This window comes from Lissotriton helveticus, chromosome 1_1, assembly GCF_964261635.1.
Source record: "Lissotriton helveticus chromosome 1_1, aLisHel1.1, whole genome shotgun sequence".
Lineage (NCBI taxonomy): Eukaryota > Metazoa > Chordata > Amphibia > Caudata > Salamandridae > Lissotriton > Lissotriton helveticus.
In genome coordinates this window covers 1830796709-1830822185 of record NC_136057.1, presented here as the reverse complement: position 1 = coordinate 1830822185, position 25477 = coordinate 1830796709, and the positions used below count along the sequence as shown (strand labels likewise).

The 25477-nt window shown below is 44.3% G+C and overlaps 1 long non-coding RNA gene across 1 annotated transcript in view; it reads left to right on the top strand.

Moving 5' to 3' along the window:
* The window catches only part of LOC144774961 (uncharacterized), an 85923-nt gene that overhangs the window by 4371 nt on the left and 56075 nt on the right, over window positions 1-25477 (top strand). Inside the window, exon 3 of the long non-coding RNA XR_013600541.1 lies at window positions 11681-11789. This is a non-coding gene — a long non-coding RNA (uncharacterized LOC144774961). The remainder of the gene's footprint in view (window positions 1-11680; window positions 11790-25477) is intronic.

Genomic DNA, 25477 nt, shown 5'->3' with positions numbered 1-25477 from the left:
CTCCCACAGGGCAACCATACCTACTCGTATATCACTTCTCGTGGTGTTGGCACTAAAACGCCCCAGAGTACCCCTAGCTGCCCAAATCCAAAATGTTGGGAACCTTCTTCCATGGCAAAGAGCTTTGGTCACTCCCCTAAGGTGTGTCCAGTATAATGAGCAACATGCCCTGGAAAATCGGTTTTGCTGCAATGGGTTTTCCCTCTTTAGGAGAGATGCCGGCCTGTCCAGCTGCACAAAGGACACGGCAAGCTACAGTGTGACACACATATGCCTATCACAGGCTGCTGTTCCTTTGAAGCTGGGCCATCTGTGGCTACAGCCCTCTGGCCAATCTGTCAGGAGGAGGTCATACCTCCTCCTACTAACAATCATTTTATACCCTTTACTGGAAACACTTCACACCTCCTGGCAGGAGAGTAGCAGGCTGTCTCAGGTTACAACTGCTGCAGCTAATGAGAAATGGCTACCAAATATTTGAGTCTGGAAAGTCATGATTTTCTAAAATCACCTTGATATTAAAAGTTAGTTTCTCAACCGTAAGTAGGGTTTACTGTAACAGTTAATTTGATACCTTGAAGTAATATATTTAGCTGTCCCAAATGGAAGGTAGCAGTTAATGGTGGGACTACTGTAACCCCATGTTAGCCAGTGGGACCATCAGCCGTGCTATAGTGAAAACGACAATTGCGAGTTTTCATTGTTAGTACATGTAAAACATAAAAGAAGCATGCACTTATTTTTAATATTTCAGACCCTGCCTCATGGGCTACAAGGACCCTCCCTAGGGATGGCTCATATATGATAAAAAGGAAGGTTTGGACTCGGCCAAAAGGGGTTTATTTTGCCATGTTGGAATGACAGTTAAATACTGACAAACTAGGCTGCAGTGGCAGACCTTGAGGTATGTTTTCTCTTTATCACTGCAGTGGTGGCACAACTAAGTGCTGAAGTCCTCTAGTGACATTTAATTTTCTAGCCCTGGGTACACCTTGTACCACATACTAGAGACTCATAGGTAAGTTAAATCTGCCAATTGAAATTGCGAGCTGAAAATCAACTGGCGGAGTCGGAAACGTTTTGTTACTTACAAATCCGCAATGCCCTGTTCTCTGTTATGACCAACGTTGAGGCTCTGCCCAAGCCATCCCCACTGGAGGACCGTCTCCTAACAGACCCCTTGCCACGCAAAGCCATTTCCCTCACGTATCGTAAATGAATGAACAATAAACCTGACCCGTTGGTGCGCCTCCGGCAGCTGTGGGAGTTGGACCTTGGGTACCTAGATGACGATGATTGGCAAGAAGCCCTTGCCTCTCCCAAAGAGGTTGCAATTCCAATCCGATTACGCCTGATCCAACTCAAGACCCTCCACAGAGTTTACTTAGCAGCACAAACACTGGTCAAGATGGGGCGTCGTACGGATCCCGGATGTCTTAGAGGATGCGCAGCTGAGGGTACTGTCTACCTTTTGGGAGTGTTCAGCCCTTCAGCCATACTGGGTGCGGGTCGTCACCACACTTGCTAGGTACGCAAGAAAAACAACACCCACTCCCCGAGATTGTGTTTGCTAAGTGGGTGGGAAGCCACAGATTTGACTCACACGGAGCGCATATGGGTATCGTTGGGGTTCGCTCTCGCCAAAAGTAATACCGCTCAAATGTGGGGGACCAGGGATCTACCGACATTTCAAAAATGGGCTAATGATATGGACACTGCGATGATTACTGAAAAATATGTTTTCAAGCATAGAGTCTTCCCTAAAAAAATTAACCATAAATGGGCTAAATGGAATGTCTCACGTGGTAAATTGTGTGTGTCTTCGACTGTTGAATTACATAGAGCAACTTTGGACATTGACCTCTCCCTACCCGAGTGACATGTAATGTCGATGCTTGCACACCATATTGTCGATAATCCCTTTGTAAAGAATGTTGTTAACCTTGTGGACTCACGGTTGTTTTCTGTACTATCGCAAAGTTTCAATTAAAAAAAAGATTAAAATTGCACATACACTTGGAGGGATCAGAGCACATGCAGTGGGGCCTGATCAGCTGAGGCCATTGCGCTTCAGTGTCTATAATACCATTAGCATCAGTCCAAAAATTTGGGGGCGGCGGTGACTATTAAAAAATGAGCATTTCCCTACAGTTTTACAACAATATTTGTTTTTAATTTGTTTTAGTATAATTTCTAAGATTTTATATTAAATTCATTTTTTATTTAATTAGAAATTGTTAATTTAGTAGCATGTTGTTGGGATTGTAGAGGATTAATCTGGGGTGTTTTTAAAATGTAAATTATGGTATTTCGTTTGTTATTAATTTTTATATAATGTATTTTGTAATTGAATAATAAATTATGTAAATTGATTAATTTAATTTGATTAATTATTTCAATTATTCATTTATTTTTAATTGTTAATTAGATGATCAGTTTATGTAATGATTGCAATTGTGTTAACTGAATGTTGATTAATTGATTTCATTGTAATTGTTATTTAATAATTAGTTTAATATTAATACATTTACAGTTTATATTTATTTTTTATTGTTTGTCTCATTTTTCAGGGCAGCAGGGAGGAAGTTTCACTTTAAAAAACACTTTTTAATAGTTTTTTGTATTTCGCTTTTTTGTGCTTCTAACATACAACTGACATTTTTACATTTAGTTGTATTTGTTTGATAATTAATAAATATATTCTTTTAAATATACGTTTACAATTTTGTTTTTGTTTTTTTGTTGAAATTTTTATTAAATTCAAGACATACATAAACAAATAAAGAAAACCAAACACAAGGCAGTACATTATAGATGTGTCGCTGCGGCGTCGGGGGTGGGAGTACACTAGCAGTACAATCGGCAGGGCCATACATTGTGAAAGGGGGGGAGGGAGACCAGGAGCAAGCAAGAACACCTAATCAATAGTGGAGGAAACAATAGGTTGGGGGGAAGATAGGTCAGTTTGAAAGTCTGTGGGAGGGGGGTACATATATCACCACGGTATGTGTTCCACTGATTCCAGATCATACCCCATTTACGGGGTGTGCCACGGGCAACATAAACTGTCTACTCTCGAAACATGCACCAATCAATGTTTTGTTGCCACAGCAGAACCGTCGGCGGCCTCTGTGCACCCCACAATTGGGCAATGTCCCTCTTAGCAATCATATTACCCAGGGTCACCCAGCGAAGCTGCGCACCGCTGTAATCATTCGGCTCCCAAACATTCAACAGGCATCTCCTCGCCTCAGGCATTGACCGCACACCCGTGACCTCACTCATAACCTCGTGCACCCGAGTCCAGTAGCGCATCACGGCAGGACATTCCCAAATAATATGGAGAAATGTACCCACAAGACCACAGCCACGCCTGCACAGACCATCCACAGAGAATCCCATACACACCAAACGGGGACCAGTCACATACACCCTATGAAGAATTTTGAGCTGCACAAACCGAAGGCGCGCCGGGATCGCCACTTACTTCGGGGAAGAGATCGCCGCCTGCCAGTCCTCATCATCATGTTCCAGACCGTCACTGGTCCAGACCTCTCGAAGATGACAGAGGAGGTCAATCCTGTTGTTGATCAATTTTTTGTATATGAGCGAAATCGTACTGTCCGGGACGTGTCCGTCCAGAATCCGATCCTCCAGCGGGGACGCCTCCGGGATATCCGTGCCAGATGGGAAAACAGATAATATGGCATGTCGAATTTGCGCATAACGAAAAAACTCCCTATCATTCAAATCGTACTCAGCTTTCAACTCCTCAAACGTCTTGACCCTACCCTTGGTCCACACATCATTCACCCTGCTGATGCCGATAACATCCCACCTGTCAAAGCCCTTCGATTTCCAGAGGGACCCAAGCCTATCAGACGCGTAAAGCAGAGTCGCACAAGTCAGTTTATCTGTCCAGCCCAGAGCCGCCGTCGCACTATACCACACCTGCACGGCTGTCATAGTGGGGCCCGTGAGGGTCTTGCAAACAGACCTCACGTACAGTGCCCTGTTATAATCTCCGCCGGGCAACAGCCACTTGTCCATTTCAAACGCCGGGTTCGGCGAAGGACCATAAGTACCATGGTTAATCGCCCCCAGCTGAGAGGCCCAGTAATATCGGCGAATGTCAGGAAGCACGATGCCCCCGTCGTACCACGGCAGCGTCATCTTAGCCAGGGCAATACGGGATCGACCCCCCATATTAATCGCCTTTGTAGACTCTCGACCTCCCGAAAGTAGCTAGCAGGCACAGCGTCGAGAGTGTTTTGAAGCGCATAAAGGAAACGGGGCAGCGACATCATCTTGAACAGTGCAGCTCGTCCCAGGGGGAGAGGGGGAGCTTACCCCACGCTATAACATCAGCGCGAAGGCGCTGGAGCGGAAGCAGCAAATTGCGCTCATAACGAAGTACCGGGTCCAAGGTAATAAAGATCCCCAGATACCTAAACCCCACCCGCACCACCGAAATAGGGCAGCCGCGGGGCAAGAGAGGAGCCTCGCCCGAAAGAACATAGACGCACGACTTAGACCAATTGATGACGAGACCAGAGTTTTTACGGAAGGAGGTCAAGACGTCGAAAAGAACGAGCAACGATTTCCGAGGCGACGTGAGATACAGCAGGATATCGTCAGCATATAAGGACACCCGGTCCTCAAAGTCCGAGTTCCATCTAATGCCCTTCAAAGACGGCTCCCATCGCAACCAGGCCGCCAGTGGTTCCAGAGCGAGGGCAAATAAAAGAGGAGACAAAGGGCAGCCCTGGCGCGTCCCTCTGCCGAGGGCAAATGGGGCGGAGACACGGCCGTTGACGACCACTTGTGCTAAGGGGTCGGTATAAAGCAGTTTCACCCAACTAATAAAGTTCGGGCCGAAGCCAAATTTAGAGAGGACCGCCCAAAGATATGGCCACTCCAGTGTATCAAACGCCATGGTGGCGTCCAGAGACGCCAAAATGGCCGGTTCGCGCAACGTCCCCGCCCGCGCACACCATGCAGGCGCCGGAGGTTCATTGCCGTGTTGCGGTGCGGTATAAACCCGGATTGATCCGGGTGAACCAGATCGCCAATGACAGTCACTAAGCGGTTAGCCAGCAATTTAGCCGGCATTGATCCGAGATATGGGCCTAAAGGAGGTGCAGCGGTCGCGTGGCTTACCATCCTTGTGAATCACAACTATGGTGGCCAATCGTTGGTCAGGGGGAAGGGAACCCGACTCCAACGATTCCAGGAACATCGACCGTAGATACGGGGCTATCGTATCCAGACGGAGCTTGTAGAGCTCAATGGGGAGCCCATTGGGGCCCGAGGCCTTCCCCGAGCGGACCGAGCAGCTGGCAGTAACTACTTCCTCCACCGTGGGCGGTGCCTCGAGGAGCCACCTCTCAGGGTCTGATAAACAAGGCAGCGAGAGGTCTCGCAGAAGTAGCTGGGAATCATACTCGGGTCGATCGGACACGGGGGAATACACATCCCGGAAATAGTCTGCAAAACAATCTACAATGTCGGCGGGGTCAGTGAGACTCTCTCTGTGCACATTCACAACCACAGGGACCACCCGACTCGCGCGCTCCCTCCTATCCAGCCAAGCAAGCAACTTCCCAGCCTTGTCTCCCACATTATACAGACGCCCCTGCTGTTCCCTGCCATTTCTTTTGCAGCATCCGTAACTAGCACTCTGTAATCAAGTTGTTTAAGACTCAATAGGTGCAGTCTATCCGGGGTGACCTCGGACTCCAACTCCCCCTCGAGAACAGTGATTTCCTTCTCGATCCAGACAACCCCTTCCCGTTTAACCTTCCTAACATTGCTAATCAAGGAAAGGGCGTGGCCCCGAATCACAGTTTTGTATGCTTCCCACAGTGTACCAGAGGAGGAGACTGTGCCCACATTATCAGCAAAATAATGGTCAAGCGCTTTAATCAGTTCAGCTCTCACCTTTGGATCACGGAGATACCAGGGGTTAATCGGAGCCACTCGGCCCTCAGTCCCCAGCTGCGTATCTATGACTAACCATAATGGGGAGTGGTCCGATATACCCCTAGCAAGGTGTTTTATCTCCCTGATGGAGGAGGCCTGTGAGGAGGGCATCAACACATAGTCTAGTCTCGAAAGACTGCCGTGAGCCCCAGAGTGGAAAGTGTACTGCGACTGCCCTGGGTGGAGCAGGCGCCAACAATCAGTGAGCCCCAGAGTGTCCAAGAAGTCCCCCAGCCGTGCATTTTCCCGGGGAGGGTAATGGTCACACATCCCCGACACTACAGAATTGAAATCCCCTCCCACTATAAGCTGACCCTCAGGGACCCCCAGGAGTACTCTTCCCAGATCGGCAAAGGTAGTGGCCTGCAGACCAGGCGGGACGTAAACAGAGAGCAGGGTGATGACTTCCCCTCCCAGCGTCCCACAATGGCGGCGTAGCGACCCCTATCATCAAGGATAATGTCGTCAATAGCGAGAGGGAGGGAGCTCCGTACCAGATGCCCGCCCCCCTAGAGCCAGAGGTGAAACCAGAGTGGGCCAGAAGACGGTACCCACGCCTATTCATTGCGTGGCATGTATTGCCAATCAAATGCGTCTCCTGAAGCAACACCACATCAGGGGATAAACGCCGCAACAGTTGCAATACCACTCTCCGTTTTATCCTGTCCCCCAACCCGTTGACGTTCCAACACAACACAACACTTTAAGTCCCCTACCCCCATCCCAGAAACCAACCCCGAACCCACCCCACACCAGACGCAACACTATGTAGCAGGAGCACATCAACACTATGCCTTGAAGAAAACAAAGAAACACAAACTGCAACCCCCCCAGCCCCCAAAAAAACCCTGAACACCTCGCCCCCCACCCTGCACCCCTGCGTAAGACTCAAAAGCCACCCCAACTTGCAGTGTGCCTGTCGCCCCATCATACAACTAGTCTATGAAAAGAACCCCTGGGGAGGAAGACTCACCCAACCCCCGCCCACACCCCGAAAAGATCAAACATTAGCAGGCAGTAGTTGCATAGCATCAAACCACAGCTGAAAGTCAATGCGGTGGCCCGGGAGCCAGCGTCGCTCCCTATTCCCGCTCCACCGGGCCACCCTCTGCCCCTCCGGGATGTCCAAATTGTTCAGAATGTTCCTGCCCGGGGGGCAGCGTGTCAAGCCACTCACTTGCGGCCCCAGGATGGTCGAAGAAGAATGTTCGATCTCTGTACACCACACGTAGTCGGGCCGGGAAGAGCATAGCGTACTTCATGTCTCTGTCTCTCAGCCTCCTCTTCACCCCTTGGAATCTGAGTCTTTGTTTCTGCACCTGCGGGGTGAAGTCTGGGTAGAAACTGACCGTAGAGTTTTCAAAAGCCACAGGACCAGATTGACGCGATGTTTGGAGGATCGCATCCCTGTCTCGAAAATGGAAGATTCGAGCAATGATGGGACGTGGAGTGGCTCCCTGCTTAGGCGGGCCTCCCGGTATCCTATGTGCACGTTCCACGGCAAAGAACTTACTGAGGCCTTTAGGCGCCAGGTGGTTCAGAACAAGGTCCTCCACCAGCAGGTCCACCGAAGAGGCTTCCGACTTCTCCGGGACACCAACCAGACGGATATTGTTCTGCCGTGCACGGCCTTCAAAGTCCTCCAAGCGCCGAGAGAAATAGTCATTGGAGGCTCGCAAGTTGCCGACTTCTGTCTGTAAATCGGAGACGTCAGTAACGAGGCTGGATGTCTTCAGGTCGAGAGATTTGACCTTCTCGTTGGTTTTCGCAAGATCAGCCCTGATCAGGGTAACATCGATGGCAACCGTGTCCAGCTTGTGAGACAAGGCCTCATACTGTTGACCCAATGTGGCCTTCATGCCGGCAATGGCGCCCATAACGTCTTTTAGCGACAAGTCCTCACCCATCGAGGAATCCTCTCCGACATTAATCGGGGATTTGGTTGGTCCTCCCGGGGAGCCTTTGGCGAGGGTGTATCTGTCCATGACGTTGGACTGCACGGCACCCCCCCCCCCCCGGAGAGCCGTCTTGGTCTTGCGTTTTTCGCCCTCAGGTCTGGTGGCCATATTGGATATCGTGCCCCGGAGGGTTGCCCGAGACCTGGTGAAAATGGCTACACTCGGTGCGCCCGCAACAGTTTAAAAGCAGAAAGTGGGCACTCCACACCATTTAGTGAGCCACCTTAGGCAGGTCCGCAAATGTTGAAATATGGTAGGGTGGAGGGCAACTGAGGGAGGCCGATCCGGACAGAGTCAGAGAGGTCGCAGTTCGAGAAACGAAACCGAGAGTAGACGACTGAGCCGAGGTGACTCAGGCGATCCGTTGTTGTTCAATTACCGTCCGGCTAGCAGAGCAGCAGAGCCCGGGGTGGCACCAGGGAGCAGGCCAACAAGATTCAGAAGTCCGTAACTTTGGTTCCCGGAGTCCAAATCAAAATCTGGAAACAGATAAATGATCAGCAGGGCTGTGCCACAAACGACCCGTCCTCTAAGTCAGGATAGGGTACAGGATAAACGACGGAGGTGGCGAAGGTCCGGGAGCCCTGTGCTCACGCGACCATCTTGGTTGCGCGCGAAGCTCCTCCCCTACATTTACAATTTTTTGTCTATATTTAAATGTTTCATTTCAAAGAATTTGGAGTTGAAACAGTAAATCTGACCACTCCAAAGTAAAACTGACCACTCCAAAGTCCTACACTTTCACTACTATTGTTTAAATTGGACTGGGAATAGTTAATCTGATCCCTTCAGTGCACAGCACTTTCCCTAGATTTGCTTAAGTTGGAGCGGGAATAATAAATCAGACTTCTCCAAAGTCCACTACTTTCCCTACTGTAGCTTGGGTTGGAGTGGTAAATCTGACCTCTCCAAAGTCTACCACACAATTCCAGTGTCCCTCGACTTCTCTGGTCCAATAAATACATGCGCACCCGCCTTCTCTATGCTTACTCCTCGTGGATCGCCATAGTTTTATCTCCTTGGCCTTCCTCTACCGCCAACACCCGGTGTCCTACCCCGCCTCCTGCTCTGACACTGAACTCACACACACATAGCCTTGGGTGCCTCGCAACCACCTGCCGTCACGGCGTTCCCGCCTCGGCCCATCTTACCTTTGCCTCAGCCCACGACTTCATACTAGTCAGGGGCCCCCACGATCCACCCGCATATGCTACCTGATGTGAGACATTCCAGCAGTTTCCATGGACTAGTACCATCGCATCGCACACCCCATACCGGGTTGGAATTATCACCGGTCACATGGGGCCCGCTCTTCTTTTGTTTCCAAACACGGAACAGCCCTGAAGAGTCACAGCATCACTCCTTGTGACGAAACAGTTGTCGGCTGGTTGTTTGGTTTAATACAGTCATTACCCTGTGATAAATAACTTTTTCAAAACTTACACTGGTGTCGACCTCCGCATTGTCAATACTTGAAAAGACTTGTACTAACTTTGAAATATCCTCGCCACGTGTGCCCAGGACTGTGCTCATTTTCCAGTGTGGATCTTTCGACTCACACAAATCCGGGGGTTATCTGGTAAATCTCCTGACCTGGCAGCACCGTATTTACTTAGATCCATATAAGACACCACACGCATTAGTCTGAGTACCATTCTTCTTGTCTTCACGAAAAACCCCACCCCTCGTTTTTATTTTCACAAGGTCTACTACTAATCTGAGCACCTCCAGAAGATTTGTCACTGGTGGTCCAGCACTCACAATCTTATTAGCAGTATGTCCAGTTATTGAGAGTCCGGCACATATTCATCAATGATTTATACTTAAAGCATTTCCAAGAGTATGATAAACGACTAAAATCACTGCATCGTATATATCACTGATGATTTTATGCCGTACTCTCAATAACTGGACATACTGCTAATAAGATTATGGGTACTGGACCACCAGTGAAAAATGCTGTTTTGAAAGTTTTTCGATTTGGAGCAGAGAGGGGTTGTACTCCTGGTCCAATGCACCACATATAGAGTAATAATTTGGCCTACTCATTTGGTTGTTAGGTGCAGTAGTGTATTGCCTCGATCTCTTTGTACATAGACCTTCTGAAGATGGTTAGGAGTGTCGGGAGAGGGGCGTGGCTTGACCCCCTACAAGATGGTTGATGATCTCTGAAGCTCCCATTCCCCTGATGCATAACTGAGGATTTCTGCTGCCTTCCTGAAGCAAATGAAGCGGACAGAGGAACGAGGGTGGCAGATATCAGAGGGTGTAGCCCAGTGTATTGTTGCAGGCACATTTGTGACTTTTAACAATTTTTAATTTTGTTTTTCTGCCGCACCTCACATCCTGCCATTGCAGCTGCCATCTGGCTGCATTTGTCTTAGAAACGCATGTTGGGCATGAAATGCCACCAGATGTCTGTTTACAATTGAGCAACTCCTGCTTAAGGGTTTTATTTAAATTCTGCCTATGACTAATGATGCCTCTTCTTAAAGAACTTTTTTCAAATTGCATTATCCCATTTTGAGGCATGATAACTTCATTCTGCTTGTTTTTAATGGAAGATAAATGTTTTCTCATTACATCTAATCTATGCCTGCACACATACTATACTTAAGTTACCTTCGCCCAATTGTGCCCCTTAGTCATTAACTTTTTTGTTTTTATTTCATTTGCTTATTTTGGGGCAGAATATCTTTCTTCTACATGCTTCTGACACATTATAAATCAAGATCAAAAATCCAGTTACTTTCCTGAGCAGGCTCTTTATCATCTTTATGGCACTGTGGTGTTATTATTTCTGTTATGTCAGAGTCTACCTCACCTGTGATGGATACCTTAAAAACCTCTATCTTCACACCTTTCACCTCTCCTGCTTCAGCTGCCCACCCTCGTGCAGATAGTTTAGTTGAATGCAATAAACACCCGAATAAGGACCCAATCTGTACTACCTATGCTCATCTTGGAGGACCTTAATGAGGATGTCCAGAAGTTAAAGCTTTTTGGAGTAGAAAACAATATTAGCCTGCAATAAATTGAAAAGAAATGATGTAGTTTGGGTTTGGGGTAGCGGAAGTTCAACCATACATCAGTGATGCAAAAGATGCCATCCCCAAAGGTAGTCTACATGACTAAGGAAATCACTCTTCTCAAAAAGCAAACCGAGTTGGAGAATCGAAACAGGTGTAACAATCAATGCATATATGGAATTCCTAAAGGAGAAAATTGTTCTGATATCATTAATTGTATCTACTATTCCAAAATTGGTTGGTATTTCGAACACTACTCCTTTAAACATACAAAGAGCACATCGACTTGGCCATTGAGCACCCACATCGGCTCAGTCTGCAAAACCTAGAGGTAACATTGCTGTGTTCTTGCATTATACTGACCATATGATGATACTCTCAGCGGCAAAAGAGAATAAACAGATGTTCTGGCAGGGTTTAAAGGTCTTTTTTACTCAACAAGTGGCAAAGGTCACAGCCGCTCACCATATAGAGTTTCTTGAGATGTGTCCAGCATTGAGATCAATGAACTCCAGATTTGGTCTCTTACATCCTTGTTTATTCAATTACTTTCAAAGACAAGACTACTGACCATGAGGCTCCAGCTCAACTTACAATTTCTCCCTCATCATTGAGGAGATGCTTGATAGTTATTTTGCTATGTACTAAAATTCCCCACACCCGGTTATTTGTCTCTTCATTGACTTTTTGTTCTTCTCTTCTTCACTACAGTTTTCATTCTGTCATGTCGGCTGAAGTGGATAAGATGTCCTCATCATGTCAATGCGTCTTTCACATTTCCCGTCTCCTCATACATTTGTCACTAGCCTCCTTTTGATTGGTAAGTGTTTCCAGTCCCATTCAATTGGCTTTATTTCAACAAAAAATGTCATAAAAGCAAAATAAAAGCCACATAAACAGAAGTAGGAGAAAAGAAAAGCCAATAAAATTGAAATAAAACTTAGGCAACTTGCCACTCATAAACATGAACATCACATTTCTCTCAGCAAGGTGTAATGGCTAAATATAAACTAAATCATACATTAAACATTACAACACATAAAACAAAGCCATTTTATTTAAATGTGCTTAAAATATTTAAACATTAATATAATCTTATAACATTCACTTATTATTAATTCGCTGTCTAATCACCCACATCCATCTCAGGAATCTGGCTGTGGAACATGCAATTGGAAGGTTAAAGTCTGTAATTAAGATTCTCAGTGCTTCACTGCTGCTTCTGGTCCACAGCAATCTGCATGTGGGTGAAAGTAATTTCCTTCAGGGGGCTATTAAGACAAACAACACATGAGTGTGTTTCCTCTCTCGTTTCCTATCAAGGGGGAAAGATATAGCGTCCCAATACCGCTCCAAGAAACAACTGGTTTTAAATTCCAAAAACCTTCCCATCAGAGATGAGCTTAGCACCACACATCTCAGCTGCAATTTTTGCTTGCTAGAACTGCTCTTTTAAAATTGAAACAGGAGGAATAGGAGTTCCCGAAGGGCTATCCCATAACTCCTTCATACTAATGTCTTGTAAGGGTTTTTTAACTTTTTGTAACCACCCTATCTTTTTGGAACAGTCTGCTGCAATAACATCTCTAAGAGCTGTTGTAAAGTCGACCAGTTCTGGGGTGGACCATAATCCACACCAATAGAGTAGAGAATGAAGTCTTACTCTGCTGGCTATTGCTTTCATAATCATACATTCAACACTTCTGCATTATATTACTATCTTTAATACTAATTCTTCTGTTAACTGTGATGATCTGAGTTGTCTTCTCTCTATTAAATATAAATAAAGATCTTACGTAGTTTCGCTGCACATTTTCACAATACGCCAGATAATGTATCAAAAATCTCGCTTTGAAAGCATCCAGTATGAATTCCTTAAAGATCTATACACTTCCCGTTGAAGCCAAATGGTGTATCACCACAAACATCTTCAAGATAAAATATAACATTTAGAATAACATTACCATAGCAGTTGACACCAGAAGCATTTTCTAATTGGTATCCAACAACATCATCACTTGTATTTTCTGCTTCTTTACATCTTTTCTTTTCTGTTGATTGTCTTTCTGGTTTTCAACCATAGTTAACTTTTCAACATGTTTACTTTCTGAACACACACCATGTTTCTCATAAATAGGATATTCACCAAAATGGGGAGCATAAAGCCTTCTCAAACGATTATATTCTCTTACACAATTAACATCAACACTAACCTTGTTCTCATCAAAATCAATTAAATACAAACCAGACAACGTTCTAACTCGAGATAATACAACATATACCATTCCCTCTTCAAACACAGTTCTTCCAACATTTACAAAAGCATTATCTACACTTAAACCTTGTGATTTGTGAATAGTTATTGCAAATGCTAAACAGAAGGGAAACTGTTTTCTACGAACATACAAGTCTTTTACAAGCAAAAAACGTGCGGCAGAACGTTGAATCTGTCTGCAATCTGATCAAATTTAACTTTCAAAAATTCAATTCCAATTCTATTTTGATATTTCACAAAATCAACAACTTTCCCCATTGCTCCATTCACTAAACCTTCTTCTGCATTCAGATTATGCTTCAAAATTACCCGACAGTTTAAACATACATCTAATTTTTTTCCTAAGCCAGCAGTTTTTGATACAGACTTTTCCAAAGAATCCAATTTAGTCTGTAGTTTTTCTGATATAACAACTGTTATTCCTTGATGCTCGATTTTATCAATAGCTTCAATGTGAACTATTTCTTGATTTTCCAATTTCATAAACTCTCTATTACATGTATAACACTCTTCCACTGTAGACATTAAGCAAACTGTAGACTTTTTTTCTTTCATTTTCTTGTACATTACTTCTGCTGGTGAGTTTTCATTTCTAAACAAGTTCTTTAGTAGACGACTTTGAAAAGATTGTTTACCATGTTTGCTTAGAACACCAATTATTACATCTTTTAGAATATTTGCAAAATCTTCATCCCTGGCTTGTCACATATTCTGAGTGTGTTCTTTATATTCAAAATGTAACCACAGATTCACATTTGCAATACTTCCCAAAGATTTCTTTGTGCCTTCATGTAGAAGAGTTTTAAACCCTGGTTCTCCTTTTACAGGGGTTAGTTATAGCAGATCTCCAAATACAATTAAATGTTTTCCCACAAAGAGAACGTCGTAATCTGTTTTAATACCTGTTGCATTGTTAAGTATAAAAAAGCAAGCATTAAGTTTGAGACCATGCTCACCTCATCAATAATTAAAAGTTTCATTTTCTTCAGCACTCTTGACACTTCATCAGAAGCTTCTCCAGACGACTTCTGATATTCTAATTTATTGTCATGCTCCACGTGTAACATCAATAATCTATGCAAAGTAACTCCTTTAACATTGTGTGCACCTAATCCAGTTGGAGCTGTTACCACACAACATAAATGTGAACCAGTAGTTTTTAGAAGATAACTGGTCAAAACTTTCATTAAAAAACATCTTCCTGTCCCAGCTTGACCACTGATGTACATCAGAAGAGGTTTAAAAGATGAACATAGACATTCTTTTTTTTCATGCAACAAACCATGTTCTATCCGTTCTCTCACTTGCACATATATTTCTTTCTGTTCAACATGTAATTGTTCTTCTAACTTTTCCAATGTAATATTCTCCTCGTGTGCTTGTTGCATTGCAATTTTGACTTCATGCATAGCAATCACTGCTTCATTTTCCAGCATTGGTTGTCCAAGAGGATTTTGACTACATGGACCACTACTTTGACTATCTTGAGAACTTTCATGAGCTATTTCAGCTATAATAGTCTTTTCCTGTTCAACTTCATCATTCAACATTTTTAAATATGTAGGGAAAATTGGACATTCAATGCAATCTTTACAAGCATTAAAATAATCTTCGTAGCAGTCAAACTCTCCAAGTAATTCAATTTCACTACGCTATGGTTTAAACAGTTGCAAAAGTGCTAAATAGTAAAATTCTCTTATCTGGAGTTTCACAACTAAGGGGCCGATTATGATCGTGGACGGACTTGAGTCCGTCCGCGACCCCTGAGCAGGAGGGAACGTCCGCAAGGGTTTCGGCGTTCCCTCCGAGCAGATTAGGATGTGACCGCCAGGGTGGCGGTCACATCCTCTATCTTTAACATTGTGGCGGGTGCAGCTTCAAGCTGCACCCTCCGCAAGGTTAAAAATGCATGCATCGGACAAGCCGACGTGGAAAAGCATGCCTTTTACACCATCCTAATATGGCTGGCGGTGTCTGATAGACACCGCCAGCCATGTTAAAGCTTTTCCGCCGCGGTCGGAAGGCGACCGCGGCGGAAAAGCTGCGGATGGAATGCCCGACCCACCAGCCATCCTAATATGGCGGTGGGTCTTTCGAGGCTCCGCGGCGGTTTTCCCGTATCCTCCGGGCCGCGGTGGCTTCCGCCGGCCCGGAGGATGCGGGAAAACCGCAATCATAATAGGCCCCTAAGTTTCTTGTTGTTTATAAGATTACCCTTTGCATGTTTTACTAAACAACCATGATATCCAACTACTGCAAACTTTCCTTCTTTCAAATTCTGTTTAACATTTCTTTTGAAGCTGTAATGTTGAAGTACTTCATACAGACATAGCTGTTCCAGATGTGACTTCTTTTCGGATAGTATGTGTCCAACATATTAGTTTTAAGAATGTCTGTACTATCTGTCTCATTTGCTGCTAATTGTTCAATTTCTTCCAATAATTTCAACACTCTATTTCGTTTGCAGGCAAGACCTAAACTTACCCAAATGATTCCTCGTGACTTTGAATGTACACTTGAAGAGCACAAGTAGTCTGAACATTCATACGATCCAATTTCTTGGTGGGAAAGCATTTTCAAACTAAAGCTGTACAATTTTTTGCTAAGGCTCTTCTCTTGTGCAATTTCTTCCCACATTTGTTTCATCTCTGTTTTTTCAGATTTTGTTATGTACGATGTAACATAACGTGCAACAGCAATTGAGTTATCTGTAACATACTGGATGTCAATGTTCGCGTTCCAGATTTTTAAAATGACTGGATTGCAGTCATTGATATACTTTGACACTTCTGTTCTTTTTAAGTTGTAGGTATTCTTTGGAGATTTACGAGTTATTGTGTGCCTTACAGAAGAAAAAAATGAATTTACTCTTCCTTTAGAAATGACTGGACGGAGAAAACCAAACCGACATTTGGTGTAAAATGTTAATTTATACTTGTATTTTGTTCTGCAATACTTTCCACAACGATGACTTTGGAAACTTTAAACTTGCTGTCTCAAGCTTCTATCTCCTCCTTCTCTTGGAATCTCACATCACATACTGTTCGATGAAAGACAATACTGTTTCATCAGAATCATTTCCAAATTTAGGTGCATCCTTGATCCATACTAGCATATGTATATAAGGTGCACCTCTTGCTTGATACTCCTTTCTCCAAAAGAAATCAGTAACTTCTCCAAGAGGTGGATTCTTTTTATTACAGATAAAAGACATCATAGCTTGAAACTTATGATTAAAATATCTGCACACATTTACAGGATCCAATGAACACAGTTCACCAGGAGTTTTTATTTCAACTTTTTTTATATTGGAATTCGTTTCTCTTAGAAACTCAAGCAAATCTTCCCATGCATACTCTGCACAGCTAAGTGTGACAAACCATGTTGGTAGACCTACGTTCTGTAACATACACTTGAGTTCTCCATGACGACGATACCAATACTCATTTGTTCCACGTTGACATGCCATCAAATTAATTAACTGTGCTTCTAAATTTTCATCTGTTTCTTGAACTTTCTCCACAAATTACATATGAGAGAGAAGACAGAGCACTTTAAAACAAAAGGTGAAATATGTATGGAATGCACTGTCGAAATCTAGGTTCTTCAGAATATAATATTATTGACCGATATTCTGAAGCTGGAATCCATACAGGTCGGTCATCATATCGTCCACCTTCCCCAGTAGGAAACAACTGTGGAAAACAACGAGTTTCCAAGCTTTTCTCCCATACACTCATTGGAGTTCTCTGTGCTTTTTTAATTTGAAATAACTCAACGCTACTTCCTATCACTTCTTTTGACTGCAAAGAACATATTGTGTAATGTTCATAAATCTCTTCAGTCTTTGACTTGTCCACTTTCTCTATTTGACCACTTGAAATTTCAGATTCATCTTCTAAACTTATTACCTGGTTTTTATAATACATATTGTTCTCTATAAAATATAAGGTAGCCTTTTCAACTTTATTAACATCCTTAAACTCTTGCCATATTTTCCGACTCTTTGTTGGTACTCCATTTACTAAAATAACTACTGCCTCATTTTCCTCTTTCTCTCCAGTAATAGTTTCAATGTTTTTCTTAAAATCCAAAGGTAAGTACACCACTCTTCCTTTCAGCCCTCTTTGCAAGTCTGTTGGTGACAGTTTACCTGTTTTAGGCTTCATCCGAATTATAGTTTGAAAAGGATGAACAGATGGAATTAGAACCGACTCATATGTATTCAATTTGGCCAGCTCTGCCGGAATTGCTACTAATTCCAAGTTATTATGTACTGCTCTAGCAGGCATTTTATTCTCTTCTAATGTGTTGTAACAATATTTACATATACGTTGATCACTACCTAACTCAAATCGACCTTCAACAAACAAGTAAGTTGCAAATTCTTCCCACTTACTATTGTTCTCCTTTTCACTTTTCAAATACAAATCAACATTCCTACTTTGACTTTTATAATGAGTACGTCAACAACAAACACAAACATAGTTTGGTATTTCAGAACACACTACATTAAACTTTCCAATTTCCTCTTCAAACTGATCAGTGCTAATCACTTTCTCATCTCCTCCAACATCTGTAATTGTCAAACTTTCACTTTCTATGAACTGCTCTTCTGAACCAAAATATTGCATTTCAATATCATCACACTTTTTTTGAACATCTGATAAAGAACCCTATAAAAGACTTGTATTCAGTTCACTTAAACGTAGTGCAGGACTTTTTACATAGTACAGTTTCTTTACAAACTTCCGCATTTCTGAATGGTGTACTGCTAACATCCTCAAATGATGAAAAACACTTTTACAAACTTTTCTTGAAAGACAAGCCAGAGGATGCCCATACTTCTCAGTATATTTTCTTACATTACATGGATCTAGTCCTTGTAACAACTTCATCTTCTGTTTTATACTTTTCTGAGTACATTCCCGTACCAAATTCTGCATTATATCAATGGATTCCTGTTGAATACTACAAATACTACTACAACTCCACTTATATACAGGAGGTTGTGGACGTTTCCCTTGCACTTCTTCAGCTATGAACTCTTCTGTACTTTTACCAAACATTTCCTCCTTTGGAAGAGGACAACCACCCTGAACTTCGTAGCAACGACCTCCAGTATCAACTGCAAATGTTAAACTATTTTCCTGGAAGTAAATTTCCTCATTAAAAAAAGGCTCAGTAGTAGAAGTATGTCTCCAATGTCCACTAAAATGTTTACAAAAGTTGGTTCTGTTCACAAGTCTCTTTTTTCTACTTTTGTCTTTCAATACTTTGACTATTTTATCCAATATTTTCATTCTCTTTAAAATCAAAATGAATAACTTCTGTTTTAAATTGAAAGCAGTATCCACTATACTTTCAATACGCTGCTTCTCTTTGAATTGCATTACTCACAAAAAGGGAAGAGGGTCAAAAAAATTCTCCACTACCCGGAACCCCATAATATAGCATGTAAACACAGAAAGGGGTAGAGAGGACAACACCCAACACAGATATATAAACAGGCAAGCAGTGACACAAATCCTGAGTTTTGAAAAACTGACCTCACTCACACACAACTGTGTGTGACATGCTTCATCATCGGGTCTGCTAACAAAACGCCCTGGCATAGCCACGCACAGGGCGGAGCATGGGGAGAGGAAACAAAATACAAGACAACACCAAAGTGACAAAACCGTTATAACCAAGTGAGTGTTACCCTGTGACTGGGTATAGTGATAGAAAAAGGTGCACCGGATAGAAAGTGCTTTTAAAACTGTCTCATGGATATCTGTCAGGCCTTTATTCATAGGTTCCACGGTCGGGATTAAAAATAGTGAAGGATGGGAAGTGTTTATAGAGAAAATCAAGTTCCCAAAACACCCCTCCTTAGACTGCAACATTTTTCTTTTATATGTGCAGCATGTTTTCATTAAATTCTGAATCACTCTCGATCGAAAATTACTTGAGTCAGCTTGCAACACAGGAAGAAACTCCAATTATAATGTAGTTGTATTAGGTAATATATTGTGTTGGTGATTATGCTCATGGAACGCCCACTGGAGGGTGATGATACACCAGAAACAATTATCTGAAAATATTATTGGGATTAAATATAACGCAGATAGAAAACCCACTGGAGGGGGATATATCCGGAATATAATGGGACACATGACACAAAATAAGTGTGTAGAGGAAACCCAATAACCCACCGGAGGGTTAATACTGACAAAGAAATTTCTGTTGTGCATAAGCGAAATATAGTTATGTAATGTAAATGTAGGTGTACTTATATAGCGCAAACCTGTCACCCAAAGGGCATCCTGGCGCTTGCTTAGGGAACCCGTCCTGGTATTCCCCTGTGAGAAACCCCAGCAGGGTGTCCACAAGGTGAAAGCCAGGCATCCCGCCGCGAGGGGCCGTAGTGGAGATTAAGCAAGCTATTGCCCAGAGTTGCAGAGTGTGACCCCGTGATTCGAGTAGGCACCGGAGCGAGAATTGTCGAGTCCGTGGAATTTTGAGCCCGAGACCCGCCGAGGCGGGGAATCGAACCCTGGTCCACGGTCGATCTCAGCTTCCGGGTCTGCCGCCTCTAACCACTGAGCCACGCTATGTACGTTATGAATTCAAACACGTGTAACATACCACCACACAACTTCGACAATAGAAAGTAACTTTAGTTTATTGTTGCACAAAACCACATGTACCAGAATGCCTAGCTCTCACACACAGGATGTGATGTCACACTATGTTTGTAAAGTTTTTTTATATATTGCACGAAAAAAAATTGTGGTTCCATGTCAGTCTCGTGAGCAAGGTCTCAGTAGAGACCGAAACGCGTAGAGTTGTTGCTGGCTGAGCTGTAATGAATTAAAGAAAATCTAACCACGCATTGGGAGTGAATCTTTGTACATATCATATCCGGAGTGCAAGAGAATATATAGTCGCTAGTTGTAATGTTTCTTAAAGTTCTTTTCACACTGTTCTGTTAGTTTTCTTTCTATCCGTATTAACGCCTTAAAACAAGCTTTTCTAAATATTTGTCAAGTGCCTTTTTCTTTCTATTATTTGAAATATTTATCTTCACTCTCTCTTATTTTGGTGGTTAGAACTGTCATGCTTATGTTCAAAGTAGTACTATTGAATACTGCTTTCACTTTGTCTTTGTCAAAAGAGGCACTAGTCTCTCACAAAAGAAATGCCTTTTCCAGATTTATGAAGTTTGTACTTCAGACTCTGTTCACTCATAATACCAGGAACACGTTCCTGATGTCTACTGCTAATGCTCTGAAGTCGCTACTCTGAATACTGAATTTTCTCCTCACAGAGTATGTACAGCCAAAGGCACTACCTGCCGCCTCAATAACTACATTTGATGAGCACAGCGCAACGTGCGCACATTAACAGAGGATGAGGCTCTCCATGCTGCTACAACTAGACCGCATCTGGGACTTCAGTTAAGCGGGGGCCACCTTAGGATTCTCGCTACTCATTCCCTGAGAGTAGCGCAACAACACTCACATCATTAGTCTCCAAAAAGGATAGTTCCTTCTCCAACAGGAGTATTTCCTGCCCTTGGACATTTTATGGTTGGTCATGCCAGTACAGGTCAGTGCCCTCTTGACACAGATTCATCACAATTAATTCCAGAATCTTCCTTAACGTTATACATTCTGGATTGTGTAATTTATTACAGATCGCTGCAATTACCCTAGATGCTGAAAAAGACTTTGACCGAGAACACTGACATTTTTTAATGAAAGTATTGCATTGGCATGGATTTGATTAAAATATTCTATGATATATCAAACTGCTTCATTCTGGAACCCCATATTTATTAAATGTTTAGGTGTAAATACTTTCCTTCAAAGAATAAAACTAATGCCCTTAATTTTGAGGAGATCAAGCAGAACCTCCATTCCTTCAGTACAAGATGGCCACCACTATTTGTTTCCTGGTGTGTCAGATTAAACACTGTTAAGATGTTAATGCTAACAATTATTAATTTTCGGTTATCGATACTGCCCATTGAGATTACTCAAACATATTTTAAATCCATTGATTCCACTTTAAGGAAATTTTTATGAAATTGTAAAACACCACCATTTCTTTACACAAACTCAAAAGGCCCAAATCTAACTGTGGGGTTAATTTCCCTGAGTATATAAGCTACATTTTGCCCTAATCCTCAAATAAATCTGTACCTCACTTGCTTTGTTCTCGGATGTTACCCCCACGGTTTGAAGACACATTGAACTTAAATTTATTTTCCCTTTCTATTATAGAGATTTAGGCATAGATTCATCAACCTAAATTGCGATCGCAATAGCTGCGAAACAGCTATTGCGATCGCAATTACGGCTTCCACAATTAATCAAGCAAAAAAACAGTAAATTGCGAATTCGCAAACTTAAATTCGCAGAATCAATGTGGAACCCCCTTAGCGAATCTGTAACAGCGATTTTCCACTTATTCTGCGAATTAATTTGCGAATTCGCAAATAAATCACAAATTCAATTCATCAAATTGCGAAAAAGCCCAAAATGGCTAAATGCGAGTCGCAATTTAAGGAGAAGTCAAACCAGGTGGTAACCATGAAGTTCAATTGGAAAAAAAATATAAAATAATTCTAACAAGAAACAGGGGCGGGGCAAAACAAACACACTTAAGGAGACACAGTAGTAGCATGAGGACATTCACAATGCCAGGTCTATACATCGTGGCAAGGCGGCTGAGGCTCCAGGCTGCATCCCGGAACCAACGCAGGATCCAGGAGCGCATCTTCCGGCTGCGGATAACACTCCTGGGCCAGACTGAAGAGGAGATCTACTCCAAATACAGGCTGAATGGGGCAATGATAACAAAGCTAATCCGCGACCTTGACCCCCTGATGCAGCACCCAACAAGGAGGACCAATGCCGTGCCCACCCATGTCCAGGTCCTGTGCTGCCTGCACCTCCTGGCCTCCGGAAGCTTCCAGGGGATAGTTGCATATTCAGGGGGGATCTCCCAGAGCACACTGTCACGCTGCCTACGGAGTTTCCTGGACGCCATGCTGAGCCGGATACACCACTACATCACCTTCCCAACCACCCAACAGGACTTAAACCAAACAAAGCTTGGCTTCTATAACACCGCGCAATTCCCCCATGTAATTGGCTGCATTGCCTGTACCCACATCCACATCTGCCCACCCTCTGAGACAGAATACATGTACCGGAGCCGCAAGTCCTACCACTCACTAAACATCCAGATGGTCTGCAATACAAAGACATTCATCACCGACATAGTGGCCCAATACCCGGGGAGCACGCATGATTCGTTCATCTTCAGGCACAGCGGCATACACACCCGCTTGGCCAGGGGTGACTTTGGCAAAGGACATCTCCTAGGTAAGTACACATGCCCACATACAGTATGTCAAGACCATGTAGCTGTGCAAAACAGGCACTGACCCTCTGCTCCCATCCTTCAGGTGACAGCGCCTCCGGCCTCCGTGAGTACCTCCTCACACCATACCTCAACCCTGCAACACCACAGGAACGGCATTACAAAGCTGCGCACATTCACACAAGAAATGTCATTGAGCGGACATTTGGGATGTTAAAGAGCCGATTCCGCATCCTACACAAGACTGGTGGGGCCCTCAAATACCAGCCTGAGGTCTTCTGCCACATCGTGGCCGTGTGTGCCATACTGCACAATATTGCTACCAAGCGGAGGATACCTGTGGAGATCTCTGGTAGTGAGTCGGTGGGGGACAACCGGCCACCTGCACATGTGCATCATGCACGCGGGGAGAATCCTGCAGAAGGACACAGGCGCCGCAACAACATTACACAGAACTATTTCTAGTGCACCCATACCCCTCACACAACACTGCACTCATGCATGCCACATGAAATAATGACACGAGTAATATTTGAGTTCAAAATAAATTCTCATTCTATATTTTGAACAAACAACATAACTGCTGTATTGCATTATACAGCCTCTTGAATGCACAGCAGGCGTGCTTGGTATATCAGCATGGCACTGCTGCTAATGTTCAGCCATTCACTGGCGCCTCCTACCGGACGCACCCTGTCGCCTCTCCGAATCCACGTCGGCAGTTTCCGGCCGTGATGCTGCACTGGGTTGGTACTGCGGTGCCGTTCTGGTGCCACCAGCACAGACAGGCTGCTCAGGCTGGATGTGCCCTCACTGGCATCATCACCCACCCTTGCATGGGCATGGCCACACACCTGTTGGTTCTGGATAGCGGTGGTGACCTGCTCCAGGGCCCTTGCAACATCCTGGCTGCATTGCACCATTTGAATTTGCATTGCCAGGGACCGGCGTGACAGTTGGGATGTTGCATTCCCGATCAGGTGGTTTGACCTGGTATATGCTGATAGCCGGGTCAGCAGCTGGCAGTGGCGGTGGCGGGTGATGTCCTGCTGCGACACCATCAGTTGGCTGTTCTCCTTAACAGCAGCAGTCAACTCCTGCACACTTTCGGTGAGCCGATTCACATTGCGTGCAGTCTTGTACAGCTGCAGCTGCATGGCTGCCATGTGCTGTGCCTGCTTGTGGTGCACAGCTAGCATCCGGCGTTCGATCCCTAGCCCTGGATCTTGGGCCTGTTGCTTCCTCTCTGCTCGTGTGCCCCCATTGCGCCTCGGCCTCAACTGGCCGCTTGCCTGCGCCCGCACAGTGGCTGTGCGGCGTGTCTGCCTCCTGGGTGGTGGTGGGGACTGTTCCACTGCCATGCGTGACGCATGGGGTGTTTGCACTCCTCCTGTTGCTGCAGGGGTGGTCCTGTCCACATGTGGAGGTGGTGGCACTGGTGCTGGTGCAGGTGTGTGTGACGGTCCAGGTTGTGGGGCAGGATGGCTCTCTCCCTCCGTCTCCTCTGAGATCTCCTCGATGTGGAGTGCCTCGCTGTCTGTTGTCTCTGCTTCTGCAGCACCTGTGATGTAAATGGGTGCATAATTATTGAAATGAATCTTGCACATGGGATGTTGCAACATGACTGCAGGCTTGCATTCCCTGACTGGCTTTGGGATATGTTTTGCTTGACAGTTCTGGCTGTGTGTGGCCATCAGGGAACTATTGTCATACTACAGGTCCCACAATGCAATAGTGCGTTTCTGATGTGCAGGGACTGCATTACTGGGGTTGTCAAATGGCTAGCTCGGGGGGCATGGGCATTCTTAGGGGACGGGGTCGCAGTTGCATGGCTCTTACCTTGTGATTGTTGTGTGGGTCGGGAGGTGTCCAGCCGAGTGACCCCCATGCAGGGTTGATGGTGTCCTCAACCAGGTCTTCAAGTGGTGTGTTGGCGGCAACTGTGGGGTCTCCTCCTCCCGTGGCATGTTGCTCCCCCAGCCTCTCTGCTATGCGCTCCTTGGCATGCCCTCTGAGGTCATACCACCTCTTCTTCAGGTCATCAATTGACCGCTGGGTCACTCCTACGGCGTTTACCTTCGCCCTGATGCGCAGCCAAATGCACCTTTTGTCGGCCTCAGGCACCTTTCTGGATAGCTTCCCAAAAAGCTTATTATGGTCCCTGCTGACTCCCTCAATCAGGAACTCCAGCTCCTGTTCTGAAAACTTAATTTTTCTTTTCCTGCCCGTTTCAGTGGCTCCTGCTGCCTCCTGGGACATTCTGATGTTGGATGTCTGTTCTGTTTTGGGGCTGCAGGGTGTTTCTTCTAGAGCTCAGGGCTGTGCCTCCTCCTCTCTCCAGCTCTGTGTTCAGAATGAGTAAGGGAACTGCCTACTTCCTGGTTGTGATGTCATCATTGTGCTCAAAATGCGACTTCCCGTTTTTGCGATCTCGCAATTTGCGAGATCGCAATTTGGGATTTTGGTAATTGCGAAATCGTAATTTCAGGTTGGGAGAACAAAAGATTCTGAGAATTTTCAGCGATTTTTGGAAATTCGCATTCGGCGATTGCGGCCTATTGCGAATCGCATTTTTTAATCGCATTTTTTGATGCATCCCATTCTGCGAATTTCAATTTGCGCTTCGGTATTTTTCACAAATTGGAATTCGCAGAATGGGTGCTTGATGCATCTGGGGGTTAGTAGATTTTATTCATAGCCCCCATTTTATTTCCTCACCTATTATAAATCATTACATATTCCTTCACCCTCAATCTCTATTATACACCTTTAGACTTTCCCCCGATGGCATAATAAAAACATCAGAATTGGCAATAAAGTAATATTTGGACAGTATTGGGTTCATAAAGGTATAAAAT